This window comes from Dasypus novemcinctus, chromosome 18 (genome assembly GCF_030445035.2).
Source record: "Dasypus novemcinctus isolate mDasNov1 chromosome 18, mDasNov1.1.hap2, whole genome shotgun sequence".
In the NCBI taxonomy this organism is placed as follows: Eukaryota; Metazoa; Chordata; class Mammalia; order Cingulata; family Dasypodidae; genus Dasypus; species Dasypus novemcinctus.
This window is the reverse complement of record NC_080690.1, coordinates 13933301-13946064: the sequence shown is the minus strand read 5'-3', so window position 1 is coordinate 13946064 and position 12764 is coordinate 13933301.

Here is a 12764-nt window from a genome sequence, read left to right as displayed (position 1 = left end):
AGGCAAGTGGTGCTACACAACCATGGATCACCCTCTGCTTCTTAATTGCTTTCCTCCTGCCCACCTGCTTGCCACACAGGCACACTTTCTCTTCTTCTTTTTCACCAGGAGGCCCCAGGGATGGAACCCAGGTCCTCCCATATGGTAGGTGGAGGCCTTATCACTTGAGCCACATCTGCTTCCCTTAACTGCCTTTTTTTTCCTACATTCATTGCATTTTTTATCTTTTTTAAAAAAGATACATAGATTACACAAAATGTTACATTAAAAAATAAATATAAGGGGGAGTGATGTTGGGGAGGAGGAAGCAAGATGGTCACTGAGTGAACTTGCCTTGCGGTCTCTCCTGGGAAGAGACGGCTGGGAGCGGCTGGAGGTTCTCCGAGGCGGGGCTTTTTCGGGATTTTGCAGGGCAGGAAGTGTCTGGACATCGATTTGGTGGAAAGGTAACGGAGAGGATTGGTCTATAAGATATAATTTGGGTTCTATTGCCTGGAGGTGAGACCTGCACACGGGTTCCTCCCTCTTGGGGGTGGGTGGAGCCATGGTGTCGCGCAGCGGCTCAGCTTTTTGGTGGCTCTGCGGTGCTGGGGAGTTCGCGAGTCCTGGGCAGGCTGTTGGCGGGTTGATGCGATGGGTCACCTTTGCAGATCGATTTGGGGAGATAGACAGTGTTTTGTTGTGAAGCGGGGGAAATTTTTGATTGCGGACACAAATAATAGCGCTTCCGCCTGAAGCCCTGCCCCCACAAGCCCGGCTGCCGATCTGCAACCGTATTAGGCTGTAGGCAATAAAGGGACGTAATTGGGAAGTTGTTTCAGGGTGCGGCGAGGGAGGGGGACACTTCTGGAAGCCGATTAGGGAATATTTTGTGAAGCTTGGGAATTCCGGTTTTGGAATCTGTTTTCAGCGACACGGGCTGGGCTTCAGATCTGTGCCAGTAAAGTGGCTGCGGTGTAAAGGCGCCCTCAAGTGGCAGTGTTGTGGAAGCACAGGGCGGGAGCTGTCCAAAAGCTGAAGTGACGAAATACCCACATTAATGAGCCCTACTAAGTAAGCGAATTGCAGGGTTCAGACATAATATAGAGTTTGCGGATCTGACTTCCCCCATAGGGCTGGCACCCAGCTGTGGGGATCCCTGAGGGCTGTGTTACACTGCGGGGCTCCTAGGCTTCCTGTTGACCAGATTGGAGGTTGCCAGGTCTGAATCCCCTAAACTCTGGTGGCCCACACCCCAGAGAATCACACCTCTTGAGTCTTTAATATCTCAGACTTTCCACCCCTGAATCCATCACGCCCTGAGGTCCATCTGAGGTCCTTGAATGCCCTAGCCTTCAACGTTGGCATTTTTTCTTTATCGTTTCATTTTGTTTTGTTTTTATTTTCATTCTGTCTTATTTTTTACTTTTTTTAATGTCCTGATTGCTAACATCGCATTATCCCCTAGTCTTTTCTCACAGCGTATCCCCCAAAGTCTTTTTTTTTTATTCAGTTATTTAGGGTTTTTTTTGTGGTTGTTGTTGTGTAGTTGGTGTTTTAATTGTGGTTCGTGTATATCTGTTTTTTTTTTCTTTCCCCTACCTTTTCCCCACCCTTTGCCCACCCCCATATCCTTTCTTCCTTTCTTCTCTTCCCCCCTTTTTATTTTCTTTTTTCTTTTTTTTCTTTTTCTGTTTTCTCTCTCCCTCATGTCCCTCATCTTCTACTTATTTTATTTTAACTCAATTATACAATAGGTGCAGCAGGAAACACCTCACATTTGCTGGGGTTTTCTCATCCTCCACTGCCTCATTTCTGTGTGAACTGATTTAGCCTACCTACACTATCCTCTTTCCCCTACATCTTGATATCCGCCATCATCTACTGTCTCTCCTATATTCCACCTCCCACCTCCCTTTCTTTGATCCACGAAGTGTCTAAGTCTTAATTTCTAATACCTTTGTTTTGTTTTCTGTCTGTTATCTACTCTTGAAACTATTACCTTTCTTTTCTTTTTCCCTCTCTCACGAAAACAATAGCTTTTTAGCTCATACCATATTCCTCCCATATTCAATCACCTACCTCATAATAGGTACTCTACCTACTGCTATAACTCTACACAATTTACATGAATCTAACCTCCATCCTCCCAGATCTCATATTCTTGCTTTGTTAACATATATCACCAATACTACTTTACACTTTTCCCTTGCTTACACAATTGCCTTTCCCTGACACTAATACTTTCCTTTAAAGTGAACTTAACCAGCAACAAGAAATTAGAATAAAAACAAGCTGCCCTAGATAGCAAGAGACTGAACGATAGGCTTACAGGAAATCGGAGGGTGGAGGAAGGATATGAGCCAATGTCTGCAGGGGTGGAATTTAAGACGAGATGGCGGTAAGTATGAACACAAAGAAGAGATAAAAGGGGGGCAAGGGGTTGCCTTTGGTTGGGGCTTTGCGGGTTTGAGGGTGGCTGGGGAGGGACGGATGGGTAACATTGCCCAAAAGTGGGGGGAGGGAAGGGTAGCATACGAACACAGGAGAGGGTCAGGTGTTGGTGGAGAGTAAAATGCCGAGAAAATCATATCAAAATATAATAAAGAGGGTTACCTATTTAGAATACTCAGAGGGGAGGGTCTGATGCAGGACGGGCTCCTGGGGAATGTCTAAATGCTCATTCTGCCAGAGTGGGTGACACCATGGGGTAGAAGCCCAAGTAGTGAGAGTGGGGGTGGACCCACATCCTGGGGAGGACTAATGCCATCAAATAGAGGGAACTGTATCCCTCGAGAGAAAGGGTGGCTCCCAGGGCATTGGGGCAGTTGAGCAAGTTAGGCCCTGAACACTATTCCATCTATATCTGGAAGTGGCTCCTCAGGAAACGGAGGTTGGCTGTCACTGTGGGCACCAAGGTGGAAGGGAAAATGGACGTTAAATGTGTGGAACCAAGGTAAATGGGGGGTAAGAGAGGAGTTTCGTGAGAGTACACGAGGATGGATATAAAACATGTAATATTACACCATAACATATATGAGATGACAGACTGATAATGTAAACCATAATGTAAAACATAGGATAACTAAGAATGTAAAGAACTGTGTATCCTAAAGTATGCACCATAATGTAAGCACAGATGTCACCTTGTTAGAAAGCTAATGTCTCAGACTCTGTACATCACGTTAAGTAAATATGATGTGAATAGGGTGTAAGAGTATTGCTGTGGAAGGAAAAAGGTTTTGTGGTGGATGTATGGGAGTTCTGTATATTATATATATGCATTGCTGTGGTCTAGGACTCCTGTGAAGAGAAGCTGAATAATTAGGGGGGGAAAAAAAAAAAAAGAAAAAGATAAGATGTAGAATTTTTTCAAGTCAACATTCTTTATCTAAGTTCTTTATCTAACTTTATCCATGTTCTTTATCTAACCTTTAAACCCATCGCTATATGCCATTCCCTAGTAAGGGACCATGACATTATATTGGGCTTCAAATTTCAGGGAGTTCTGGATCACAGAGTGTTTCAACAATGGCAATGGAGGGATACTGGTATGGGATACCAATGACAGGTGATATATGGCTGACAGGGAGCTGTACAGAACATATGTCCAGGGTGCATGGTAATGTTTGGATATACTCATAGTGGCAACAATTAAAAACCACAGCACGGGGGGTACTGGGTTCCTGGCCAGTGGTGCTCTGTCGTGGTCCCTAGGGGAGCAGCGACAGTCTCCCAGGTACAGCGGCGGGGACCGGGAGGGAGTGAGGGTTCAACAGTGAGCCCCTGATGCTAATGACTATGCTTGTGAGCTGATAAGCCTAAAATAAGAACAAGGCCTAGAGCAACATTGTGCCTGGGAATTTCCTCCTGTCAGCCTTCATGTTACTCAAATGTGGCCAGTCTCGAAGCCAAACTCAGCATGTAAATGCAATGCCTTCCCCCCAGCGTGGGACATGACACCCGGGGATGAGCCTCCCTGGCACCGAGGGACCACTATCAACTACCAACTGATGATGCAACTGGAAAATGACCTTAAACAGAAGGTTCAATGCGGATCAGCAGAATATCCCTGTCTACATAAAATAACATGACTTTAAAATGCTGTTTGACCTAAAGTAAGGGGGAAATGGAAAGGAGAAATGAGTTTATATGGCTACGAGTTTCTAAAAAAGAGTCTGGAGGCTGTCAGAAGGATTGCCCTCATGCACAACTGAGCAGAGTCAGAGAGACAGATAAAGCAGATGCAACCCCCAGATATTGGTTCCTTTGAGGGCTAAAGAGACCCATGGGAGTTATGGTCATGGCCGATGGGGTTAACTACCAGGTCAGATGGCCCCTCTTTGGAAATGGTGTTTATGTGTGATGGATCTGGACTCAGATGGGATCTTCCTTCATAAGACTTTCATGCGAATGTGCTGGAGGTGCAGTTAATGTTGGGGTTTAAGATATATTTAGGGGATTTGAATCTCTGGACTGACAATGTGATAGCCAGGTCCTGAGCCTCAACAGACTCCAGCACCTACAATCTGATTTATTGGACTTACCACACTCAGCTAAGATGGAGTTGAAGAAGGACAACCACCACACCATAGAGCCTAGAATGATTACAACTGAAAGTGGGAGGATTGCATCCAGCATCCATGTGGAATCTGAGCCTCCTCTTGACATAGAGGTGCAATGGACACAACCAATCCAATGTCCACATAGAAGAGGTGGCATTGGATTGGGAAAAGTGGACATGGGGGCTGATGGGTATGGGGAAAGGCAGGAAGAGATGAGAGGTGGAGGCGTCTTTGGGACATGGAGCTGCCCTGGATGGTGCTTCAGAGGCAATCACCGGACATTGTAAATCCTCACAGGGCCCACTGGATGGAATGGAGGAGAGTATGGGCCATGATGTGGACCATTGACTATGAGGTGCAGAGGTGCCCAAAGATGTACTTACCAAATCCAATGGATGTGTCATGATGATGGGAATGAGTGTTGCTGGGGGGGGGGGGGGAGAGATGGGGTGGGGGGGGAGAGATGGGGTGGGGGGGTGGGTTGAATGGGACCTCACATATATATTTTTAATGTAATATTATTACAAAGTCAATAAAAAAAAGAAATTAGAATAAGAAGAACAAAGTGACAAAGAGAAGATATAACACTTACGCAAAAACAACAGCTAATTAATCTCCAAGAGTAGACAAAGAAGCTAAGGAACTGATTAAATCCGTCAAAATTAAATAATGACCAGAAAGCAACAAAAATCTACAAACCAAACCAGTAATCAGGAAAATTTGGTTGAATCCAATCAACAAACCAAAAATCAGGAAGGGGAGCAGAACTTTGCACAAGCAATGAAAGATCTCAGAACATTTATCACTGACAAATTTTATGAAGTAATGAAAGAGGTTAACAACATGAAGACATCACTTGGAGGGGAAATTGCAGACATACGCAAAAAGATAACAGATATGATGGGAATGAACACCACAGTTCAAGAAATCAAAAACACACTTGCAGCAAATATCAGCAGACTAGAAGAGGCAGAGCAGAGAATTAGTGATGTGGAAGACAGTACATCAGAAATCAAACAGATAGTAGAAGGGGTCGATAAAAAGATAGAAAAAATCCAGCTAGGACTTAGGGACCTGAATGACAATGCAAAACGCTCAAACATACGTATTATAGGCTTCCAGAAGGAGAAGAGAAGGGAAAGGGGTCAGAAGGAGTGTTGCAGGAAATAATGGCTGAAAACTTCCCAAATCTACTGAAAGAGACAGATGTACATATCCAAGAAGCACAGCGCACTCCACTAGTCGTAAACCCCAACAGGCTCACCCCAAGACATATATTTGTCAAATTATCCAATGCTCAAGACAAAGAGAAAATCCTAAAAGCAGCAAGAGAAAAGAAAACCATCACATACAAGGGAAGCTCCATTAGATTAAGTGCTGATTTCTCATCTGAAACCATGGAGGCAAGAAGGCAGTGGTATGATATAGTCAAGGTACTAAAGGAAAAAAATTTCCAACCAAGAATACTCTATCCAGCTAAACTAGCATTCAAACATGATGGAGAGTTCAAAATATTCACAGACAAACAGAAACTGAAAGAGTATACCAACAAGAAATCTCCCCTTCAAGAAATTCTAAAGGGAGTTCTGCAGGAAGAAAGGAAAAAACAGGACAGGCAAAGTTGGAGGAGAGTATAAGAGCAACAACAACAACAAAAAGACAAAAAGAGAGGGAAAAAATACAAACAAAATATGACAAACACAAATCCAATCAAAATATGGCTAACACAAATAATTCCTTGAAAGTAATAACACTGAATGTCAATGGATTAAACTCACCTATCAAAAGATTCAGACTGGGACATTGGATAAGGAAATATGACCCATCTGTAAGCTGTCTACAAGAGACACATCTTAGACCCAGAAATGCATGGAGATTGAAAGTGAATGGCTGGAAAATAATCATACAAGCAAACAATAACCAAAAAAAGGCAAGAGTAGCTATATTAATATCAGACAAAATAGACTTTAAGTGTGAAACAATTGTGAGAGACAAAGAAGGATACTACATTTTAGTGAAAGGGAAAATCTGTCAAGAAGATCGAACAATCATAAATATTTATGCTTCTAACAAGGGCGCCTCTAAATACGTGAGGCAAATGCTGGAAAAACTAAGTGAAACAATTGATGCATCTACAATTATAGTGGGGGATTTTAATACACCACTATCAACTCTGGACAGAACAGCTCAAAAGAGAATCACTAAAGAAACAAAACATTTGAACAGTATATTAGAGGAGCTGGATCTAATAGACATATATAGATCATTACACCCAAACACAGCAGGATATACATTTTTCTCACGCGTACATGGATCATTCTCCAAGATAGACCATATGCTAGGCCACAAAGAAAGGCTGAATGAATTCAGAAAGATTGAAATCATACAAAACAATATCTCTGACCACAGTGGAGTCAAGCTGGAAATTTACAAGGGACAGAAGCCCAAGTTTCACACCACGATTTGGAAATTAAACAGCACACTCTTAGAAAAACAGTGGGTCAAAGAGGAAATTTCAAAAGAAATCAATGACTACCTTGAATCAAATGATAATGATAACACAACATACCAAAATTTATGGGATGCAGCAAAAGCAGTACTGAGAGGGAAATTTATAGCCATAAATTCATATATCAAAAAAGAAGAAAGAGGGAAAATTGAAGAACTAAATGCACATTTGAAGGAATTAGAAAAACAACAACAAAGTAACCCAACAGGAAGAAGAAGGAAGGAAACAACAAAGATAAGAGCAGAACTAAATGAAATAGAAAATAAGAAAGCACTTGAAAAGATAAACAAGACCAAGAGCTGGTTTTTTGAGAAGATCAACAAATTGATAAACCTTTAGCGAGACTAACAAAGAAAAAAAGAGAGAAGACGCAAATACACAAAATAAGAAATGAGAAAGGCGATATCACCACTGACCCCACAGAAATAAAGACTATCATAAGAGGATACTTTGAAAAACTATATTCCAACAAAAATGACAATTTAGAGGAAATGGACAAATTCCTAGAAACACATAAGCAGCCCATATTGACAAAAGAAGAAATTGATGATCTTAACAAACCAATCACAAGCAGAGAGATAGAATCAGTTATTAAAAATCTCCCAACTAAGAAGAGCCCAGGGCCAGATGGCTTCACAGGTGAATTTTACAAAACATTCCGGAAAGAACTAACACCAATCCTGGTGAAACTATTCCAAAAAATTGAAACAGAAAGAACATTGCCGAACTCCTTCTATGATGCCAACATTACCCTAGTACAAAAGTCAAACAAAGACACCACAAGAAAGGAAAATTACAGACCAATTTCTCTAATGAACCTAGATGCAAAAATACTTAACAAAATACTTGCTAATCATATTCAACAACACATTAAACGAATTATACACCACGACCAAGTGGGATTCATCCCAGGTATGCAAGGATGGTTCAACATAAGAAAATCAATCAACATAATACACCATATAAATAGATTGAAGGAAAAAAATCACATGATTATATCTATAGATGCAGAAAAAGCATTTGACAAAATACAGCACCCTTTCTTGATAAAAACACTCCAAAAGATTGGAATACAAGGAAAAAATTTTTGAACATGATAAAGAGTATATACGAAAAACCTAAAGCCAACATTCTTTACAATTGAGAAATCCTAGAATCCTTCCCTCTAAACTCAGGAACAAGACAAGGATGCCCATTGTCTCCACTCCTATTTAACATTGTCTTAGAAGTACTTGCTCGAGCACTGAGGCAAGAACCAGATATAAAACGCATTCAAATTGGAAAGGAAGAAGTCAAAATTTCATTATTTGCAGATGACATGATCCTATACATAGAAAACCCTGAGAGATCTACAACAAAGCTTCTAGAACTCATAAATGAGTTTAGTAAAGTCGCAGGTTATAAGATCAATGCGCAAAAATCAGTAGCATTTCTGTACACCAATAATGAGCAAGATCAGGAGGAAATCAAGAAACAAATACCATTCACAATAGTAAATAAAAAAATCAAATACTTAGGAATAAATTTAACTAAAGAGGTAAAAAACTTATACATCGAGAACTATACAAGATTGTTCAAGGAAATCAAAGAAGACCTAAATAAATGGAAGAATATTCCCTGTTCATGGATAGGAAGACTGAATATTATTAAGATGTCTATCCTACCAAAACTGATCTACACATTCAATGCAATCCCAATAAAAATCAACGCAGCCTTCTTTAAGGAACTAGAAAAACTAACTATGAAATTTATTTGGAAAGGAAAGAGACCCCGAATAGCCAAAGACATACTGAAAAAGAAAAACGAAATTGGAGGAATCACACTACCTGACTTCAAAACATACTACAAAGCTACGGTGGTGAAAACAGCATGGTATTGGCATAAGGAGAGACACACAGACCAATGGAATCGAATTGAAAGCTCTGATATAGAACCTCACATATATAGCCACATAATATTCAATAATGCCACCAAACCCTCTCAACTGGGAGAGAGTGGCCTATTCAACAAATGGTGTCTGGAGAACTGGATAGCCATATGTAGAAGAATGAAAGAGGATTACCATCTCACGACTTATATAAAGATCGACTCAAGATGGATCAAAGACCTAAATATAAGAGCCAAGACCATAAAAACCTTAGAAAGCAGTGTAGGGAAACATCTACAGGACCTTGTAATAGGAAATGGATTCATGAATATCACACCAAAAGCACGAGCAGCAAAAGAACTAATAGATAATGGGACTTCCTCAAAATTAAAGCCTTCTGCACCTCAAAGGAGTTTGTCAAGAAAGTAAAAAGGGAGCCCACACAGTGGGAGAAAATATTTGGCAACCATATATCTGATAAGAAACTTATAACTTGCATATATAAAGAACTCATATATCTTGAAAATAAAAAGATAAACAACCCATTTAAAAAATGGGAAAAAGATTTAAACAGACACTTCTCCAAAGAAGAAATACAAATGGCTAAAAAGCACATGAAAAAATGCTCCAAATCTCTAGCTATCAGGGAAATGCAAATCAAAACTACAATGAGATACCATCTTACACCCATAAGATTGGCAGCTATGAAAAAAACAGAAGAATACAAATGCTGGAGAGGATGTGAAGAAAGGGGAACACTCATCCACTGCTGGTGGGAATGCAGAAGGACCAACCATTCTGGAGGACAGTATGGCGGTTTCTCAAAAAACTAGCCATAGATTTGCCATATGACCCAGCAATACCACTGCTGGGTATATACCCAGCAGAACTGAAAACAAGGACAGAAACCGATATATACACACCAATCTTCATAGCAGCATTGTTCACTATTGCCAAAAGTTGGAATCAACCCAATTGCCCATCAACAGATGAGTGGATCAATAAAATGTGGTATATACACACAATGGAATACTATTCGGCTGTAAGAACAAATACACTACAAACACACGTGATAACATGGATGAATCTTGAGAACCTTATGTTGAGTGAAGCAACCCAGGCATTGAAGGACAAATACTACATGACCTCAATGATATGAAATAAGCAAGCTGCCTCAGAGAGCAAGAGACTGAACGATAGGCTTACAGGAAATCGGGGGGTGGAGGAAGGAAGTGAACCGACATCTGCAGGGGTGGAATTTATGACAAGCTGGTGGTAAGTATGAACACAAAGAAGAGGTAAAATGGGGGCAAGGGGTTGCCTTTGGGAGGGGCTTTGCGGGTTTGAGGGTGGCTGGGGATGGGTGGATGGGTAATATTGCCCAAAAGTGGGGGGAGGGAGGGGTAGCACACGAACATAGGAGAGTGTCAGGTGTTGGTGGAGAGTAAAATGCGGAGAAAATCATATCAAAATGTAATTAAGGGGGTTACCTGTTTAGAATGCCTGGAGGGGATGGTCCGATGTGGAACGGGCTCCTGGGGAATGTCTGAATGCTCATTTTGCCAGAGTGGGTGGCACCGTTGGGTAGAGACCCAAGTAGTGAGAGTGGAGGTGGACCCACATCCTGGGTAGGACTAATGCCATCAAATAGAGGGAACTGTATCTCTCTAGAGAAAGGGTGGCTCCCAGGGCATTGGGCAGTTGAGCAAGTTAGGCCCTGAACACTATTCCAACTATCTCTGGACGTGGCTCCTCGGGAAACGGAGGTTGGCTGTCACTGTGGGCACCAAGGTGGATGGGAAAATGGATGTTAAATGTGTGGAACCAAGGTAAATGGGGGGTAAGAGAGGGGTTTCGTGAGAGTACACAAGGATGGATATAAAACATGTAATATTACACCATAACATATAGGAGACGACAGACTGATAATGTAAACCATAATGTAAAACATAGGATAACTAAAAAATTAGAAAACTGTGTATCCTAAAGTATGCACCACAATGTAAGCACAGATGCCACCATGTTTGAAAGCTATTGTCTCAGACTCTGTACATCACTTTAAGTAAATATGATGTGAATAGGGTGTAAGATTATTGCTGTGGAAGGGAAAAGGTTTTGTGGTGGATGTGTGGGGGTTTTGCTGTGGTCTAGGGCTCTTGGCTCTTGTTAAGAGAAGTTCAATAATTAGGGGGAAAAAAAAAAGAAAAAGATAGGATGTAGAATTTTTTCCAAGTCAACATGTATTCTATATCTAACCTTTAAACCCATCGCTATATGCCATTTTGCTAGTAAGGGATCCTGACATTATATTGGGCTTCAATTTTCAGGAAGTTCTGGATCACAGAGTGGTTTAACAATGGCAACGGAGGAATACTGGTATAGGATACTATTGACAGGTGATATATGGCTGACAGGGAGCTATACAGGACATATGTCCAGGGTGCATGGTAATGTTTGGATATACTCATAGTGGCAACAATTAAAAACTACAGCTGGGGGGGTACTGGGTTCCTGGCTGGTGGTGCTCTGTCGTGGTCCCTAGGGGAGCAGCAACAGTCTCCCAGGTGCAGCGGCAAGGACCGGGAAGGAATGAGGGTCCAACAGTGAGCCCCTGACGCTAATGACTATGCTTGTGAGCTGATATGCCTGAAATAAGAACAAGGCCTAGAGCAGCATTGTGCCTGGGAATTTCCTCCTGACAGCCTTCATGTTACTCAAATGTGGCCAGTCTCGAAGCCAAACTCAGCATGTAAATGCAATGCCTTCCCCCCAGCGTGGGACATGACACCCGGGGATGAGCCTCCCTGGCACCGAGGGATCACTATCAACTACCAACTGATGATGCAACTGGAAAATGACCTTGAATGGAAGGTTCAATGCGGATCAGCAGAATATCCCCGTCTACATGAAATAACATGACTTTAAAATGCTGTTTGACCTAATGTAAGGGGGAAATGGAAAGGAGAAATGAGTTTATAAGGCTACGAGTCTCTAAAAAAGAGTCTGGAGGCTGTCAGAAGGATTGCCCTTATGCACAACTGAGCAGAGTCTAAGAGACAGATAAAGTAGATACAACCCCCAGGTATTGGTTCCTTTGAGGGCTAAAGAGACCCATGGGTGCTATGGTCATGGCAGATGGGGTTAACTGCCATGTCAGATGGCCCTTCTTTGGAGCTGGTGTTTATGCGTGATGAATCTGGACTCAGATGGGATCTCTCTTCATAAGACTTTCATGCTACTGTGCTGGAGTTGTAGTTGGTGTTGGGGTTTAAGATATATTTAGGGGATCTAAATCTCTGGACTGACAATGTGATAGCCAGGCCCTGAGCCTCAACAGACTCCAGCACCTACAATCTGATTTATTGGACTCACCTCACTCAGCTAAGATGGAGTTGAAGAAGGACAACCACCACACCATGGAGCCTAGAGTGCCTACAACCGAAAGCGGGAGGATTGCATCCAGTATCCATGTGGAATCTGAGCCTCCTCTTGACATAGAGGTGCAATGGACACAACCAATCCAATGTCCACAGAGAAAAGGTGGCATTGGAGTGGGAAAAGTGGACATGGTGGCTAATGGGTATGGGGAATGGCAGGAAGAGACGAGATGTGGAGGCGTCTTTGGGACTTGGAGCTGCCCTGGATGGTGCTTCAGGGGCAATCACCAGACATTGTAAATCCTCACAGGGCCCACTGGATGGAATGGGGGAGAGTATGGGCCATGATGTGGACCATTGACCATGAGGTGCAGAGGTGCCCAGAGATGCACTTACCAAATGCAATGGATGTGTCATGATGATGGGAATGAGTGTTGCTGGGGGGGGGGGGGGAGTGGTGGAGTGGG